The sequence below is a fragment of the Pongo pygmaeus genome, chromosome 20 (assembly GCF_028885625.2).
Source record: "Pongo pygmaeus isolate AG05252 chromosome 20, NHGRI_mPonPyg2-v2.0_pri, whole genome shotgun sequence".
In the NCBI taxonomy this organism is placed as follows: domain Eukaryota; kingdom Metazoa; phylum Chordata; class Mammalia; order Primates; family Hominidae; genus Pongo; species Pongo pygmaeus.
In genome coordinates this window covers 51458178-51463449 of record NC_072393.2, presented here as the reverse complement: position 1 = coordinate 51463449, position 5272 = coordinate 51458178, and the positions used below count along the sequence as shown (strand labels likewise).

The 5272-nt window shown below is 47.1% G+C and overlaps 1 non-coding gene across 1 annotated transcript; it reads left to right on the top strand.

Moving 5' to 3' along the window:
- The first annotated feature begins 5185 nt into the window (after window positions 1-5185).
- Window positions 5186-5272, top strand: TRNASTOP-UCA (transfer RNA opal suppressor (anticodon UCA)). Its single transcript has one exon. It is a non-coding gene; the product is annotated as a tRNA-Sec (tRNA).

Here is a 5272-nt window from a genome sequence, read left to right as displayed (position 1 = left end):
TGAACCCAGGAGGTAGAGGTTGCAGTGAACCAGGATCATGCCACTGCACTCCAGCCTGGGCAACAGGGCGAGACTCTATCAAACAACAACAACAACAACAACAACAACAAACAACTAAACTGGGAAAGGATGAAGCAAAGGGACCCATGGGGAGACTGGGAGGACACTGTGGTCTAAAGATCCACAGACCTGGGTTTGAATCCTGGCTCTGCTACCCCTTCGCTGTGTGACCTTCAGCACATGACTTCACCTATCAAAGCCTCAGTTTCCTCAAATGGAAAACTTATTAGGCTGGGCACGATGGCTCACATCTGCAATCCCAGCACTTCGGAAGGCCAAGGAGGGAGGATCACTTAAGGCCAGGAGTTTGAGACAAGTTTGGGCAACATAGCAAGACCTCATCTCTACAAAAAAATTAAGTAAGAAAAAAAGAGGCCAGGCACAGTGGCTCACACCTCTAATCCCAGCACTTTGTGAGGCCAAGGAAGGCGGATCACCTGAGGTCAGGAGTTCAAGACAAGCCTGGCCATCATGGTGAAACCCCATCTCTACTAAAAATACAAAAATTAGCCGGGTGTGGTGGTGGGCGCCTGTAATCCCAGCTACTCGGGAGGCTGAGGCAGGAGAATCGCTTGAACTCGGGAGATGGAGGTTGTAGTGAGCTGAAATTGCGTCACTGCACACCAGACAGGGTGACAGAGCAAGACCCTGTTTCAAAAAAAAAAGAAAATAAAAAGAAGAAAACTGTCAACCATAACTATACCTACATGTAAAGCCCTTGGCATGGGGCCTGGCATATAATAAATGCACAGTAAGCAGTTATAATATTGTTTCCCAAACCTCAGTCATTCCCCACATGACCTTCATCATCTTTCTACAACCTGTTCTGCTATTTATCTAATATTTTTCTTGAAAATTGGTTTAATATTTAATAATATAATAACAAATGTATTTCAAGAAGAAAGGTTACCTTGCCACCAGAAACCAGTATTGCTTGCCAGAAATAGAAGACAATAGTAAAAATAAACACAAAAATATTGACATTTAAAATGTTTGTGCAGCCAGGCGCAGTGGCTCATGCCTGTAATCTCAGCACTTTGGGAGGCCAAGGCAGGTGGATCACCTGAGGTCGGGAGTTGGAGATCAGCCTGACCAACATGGAGAAACCACGTCTCTACTAAACATACAAAATTAGCCGGGCATGGTGGTGCATGCCTGTAATCCCAGCTACTCAGGAGGCTGAGGCAGGAAAATCGCTTGAACCCGGAAGGCAGAAGTTGCGGTGAGCCGAGATCACACCACTGCACTCCAGCCTGGGCAACAAGAGGGAAACTCCATCTCCAAAAAAAAAAAAAGGCCGGGTGCGGTGGCTTACGCCTGTAACCCCAGCACTTTGGGAGGCCGAGGTAGGAGGATCACGAGGTCAGGAGATCCAGACCATCCTGGCTAACACGGTGAAACCCCGTCTCTACTAAATACAAAAAAATTAGCCGGGAGTGGTGGCAGGAGCCTGTAGTTCCAGCTACTAGGGAGGCTGAGGGAGGAGAATGGCGTGAACCCGGGAGGCAGAGCTTGCAGTGAGCCAAGATCGCGACACTGCACTCCAGCCTGGGCGACAGAGTGAGACTGCGTCTCAAAAAAAAAAAAAAAAAAAAAAAAAAACTCACTTGTTCGTCATGACACATGTCACATATTAGGAGACAGATAATGGTGTTCCAAGGAGTCCTTACAGCCTCAGAATTTGTATACAGAGGTGCCTAGCAGCAACTATCTAATTAAAACAGAGGGTTTAGGGGATGTATCTTGAATCTGGATTTGCCAAGCAGAGGCAACACTTTTTCTTTTTTTCTTTTCTTTTCTTTTTCTTTTTTGTTTTTTTTTTTTTTTTGAGACGGAGTCTCACTATGTTGCCCAGGCTTGTCTCGAACTCCTGGGCTCAAGCTATCCACTCATCTCAGCCTCCCAAAGTGCTGGGATTACAGCGCCTGTCCAAAACTTTCTAAAGATACCCTTAGTTAAACTTCCCATAAGACAAAATGTTTATTGATCTATCACAAAAAGTGGTGGAAGAGGGTCTGATTGAGATTTTGGGTCCGGGAATGACCAAAGCCTCCAAGCTCAAAACAGATTGAAGATTGAAACAGCCTTTATTGGCCAGGTGTAGTGGCTCACGCCTGTAATCTCAGCACTTTGGGAAGCTGAGGCAGGTGGATTACCTGAGGTCAGGAGTTCAAGACCAGTCTAAAAAAACAAAAAACAAAAATTAGCCGGGTGTGGGGGCAGGCGCCTGTAATCCCAGCCAAAAAAAAACAACTTTTTTTTTTTTTTTTTTTTTTTTTTTTTAGGCAGAGTCTCACTCTGTTGCCCAGGCTGGAGTGCAGTGGCACAATCTCGGCTCACTGCAACCTCAGCCTCCTGGGTTCAAGGGATTCTCCTGCCTTAGCCTCCCAAGTAGCTGGGATCACAAGTGTGAGCCACCATGCCTGGCTACTTTTTGTATTTTTAGTAGAGACGGGGTTTTACCATGCTTGCCAGCTGGTCTGGAACTTCTAATCTCCTGTGATCCACCCACCTCGGCCTCCCAAAGTGCTGGGATTACAGGTGTGAGCCACCGCGCCCGGCAGAAACAGCCTTTACTGAGCTCCTCCCAGTTGCCTCATCCAGTGTCAGAATTTTACATCATGATTTCTCCAGTGAGATCAGTTGTACTAGTCTGGTTATACAAATGAGAAAACTGAGGCTGAAAGAAGGATAGTGAGGCCAGGTGCTGTGGCTCACGCGTGAAATTCCAGCACTTTCGGAGCCCAAGGCAGAAGCATCACTTGAGGTCAGGAGTTCAAGGCCAGTCTGGGCAACAAAGTGAGGCCCCTGTTTCTACAAAAAAAATTAAAATTAGCTGGGTGTGATGGCATATGCCTGTCATCCCAGGGAGGCTGAGGCAAGAGGATCACTTGAGCTTGGGAGGTCGAGGCTGCAGTGAGCCGTTTTCGTGCCACTGCGTTCCAGCCTGGGTGACAAAGTAAGATCCTGTCTGGAAGAAGAAGGAAAAAAAGACAGTGATAATATTCTTTTATTCATTCCACAAACATTTACTGAACATCTGCTATGTTTTCAAGCACTTTTTAGGCACTAGAGATACAGCGATGATCAAAAATAAAGTGCATAGTTTCATGGCGCTGATATTCTACAGAAGCAGACAGACAATAAGCAAATAGACACAGAAAATGGCAGGTGGTGATCAGAGTGATGGGGAAATGTCTAGCAGCATAAGGGGGTAGAGTGACAGAGCTCGCTGTTTTTTTATTTTTATTTTTATTTTTTTTTAATTTGGAGATGGAGTTTTGCTCTTTTCACCAAGGCTGGAGTATGATGGCACCATCTCAGCTCACTGCAACCTCCGCCTCCCGGGTTCAAGCGGTTCTCATGCCTCAAACTCCCGAGTGGCTGGGATTACAGGAGTGAGCCACTATGCCTGGCTAATTTTTCTATCATTAGTGGAGACGGGGCTTCACCGTGTTGGCCAGGCTGGTCTCGAACTCCTGATCTCAGGTGATCCACCCGCCTTGGCCTCCCAAAGTGCTGGGATTACAGGCATGAGCCACCTGGGCCCAGCCACTTCCTATTTTATTTATTTATTTATTGAGACGGAGTCCCACTCTGACACCCAGGCTGGAGTGCAGTGGTGCAATCTCAGCTCACTGCAAGCTCCGCCTCCCGGGTTCACTCCATTCTCCTGCCTCAGGCTCCCGAGTAGCTGGGACTACAGGCGCCCGCCATCACTCCCAGCTAATGTTTTGTATTTTTAGTAGAGACGAGGTTTCACCGTGTTAGCCAGGATGGTCTCCATCTCCTGATCTCGTAATCCACCCGCTTTGGCATCCCAAAGTGCTGGGATTACAGGCGTGAGCCACCGCGCCCGGCCGCCACTCGCTATTTTAAACTGGGTGGTCAGGGAAGGCACCACTGAGTGCTGGTCACTCAGTGAGTTTTTGGTATTGACATTTGATCAGATGACAGAGTGAAGGGAGGCGATGGGCCATGGAAACATGTGAAGAGGAGATCCAGGCTAGGGGATCAGCAAGCACAGAGTCCCTGTGGTGGTAGCGTGATCCATGTGTGCAGCAAGACATCTGTATGCCCAAAGCCAGTAATATCCAAGGGAAGAGGAGTATGTGAGACAGGGTCAGAGGGACCAAAGGGGCTGGATTACAGGGATTTGTAAAGCAGGGTGAGAACTTCGACTTTTACTCTGAAATGGAAGTCATGGGAGAGTTTCATGCAGGAGAATGGTATTGTCAAAGAATCACTGACTTAGAATGTTGAATAATTTTTCGTGATGAGTACACCTGAAAGCCCAGATTTCACCACGATGCACTCAACATATGCATGTAGAAATCGGCACCTGTGCCTCCTAAATATATAAAAATTTAAGAAAAAAGAATCATCTTTTTTGTAATAAAAATTGTAACACAAGTTCGATTTCCCTAAGTGGATGGGCTGTTTTAACCGGAATATGGTAGTATCCGTTTCTGAGTCTGTCTCAGTTTCCCCAACCATAAAACGCAAGTGCAGAAATTGGTTATGTCTAGTGTTTAAACTCAATCGGGACAGGATGTCTGTCGTCACCATCACCGAGACAGTCCCTGGGACTCAGTAGACGCTCAATAAACGTTTGAATGAACGCGGAGCTCCATCGGCCTACGCAATTCCATAAAAGAACAGCAGGTGTCGCACCAGCCCTATAGCCGCCTGCTCAGAGCCTTTGGGGCCAGGGTGAATCAGACTCTAACAGGAACCCACTCACCACTCCTCCGCAGAAGGAGAATTCGGAATTTTCCGAGAAGGAGCTTCTGAATGCCGAATCATGAATCTCTCCTCTTAAAAAGCTGACTTTTCATTTTGGAAAAAGGGGGTCCTGGGCCCTTTAACAGCTTGCCAGGTGCTCAGACGCTGCTTCCCAGAATGCGTGGCGCTATGTAAATGAGACGGTTTTGGGAGCGAGGATGATTCATACTATAAGAAGTGAAGGCAACATTTTACAAGGACATCTTTCGTGATAAATGAGTGGGGAGAATTTATAGCCCTTGAAGTCAACCATCTCACACCTTCCCAAAGGACGCGACCATAACTCTAAAAGGTAAGCATTTGCGACCCTTATATAGGTGCGTAGAAAAGCAGTTATCTCGCCCGGATGATCCTCAGTGGTCTGGGGTGCAGGCTTCAAACCTGTAGCTGTCTAGCGACAGAGTGGTTCAATTCCACCTTTCGGGCG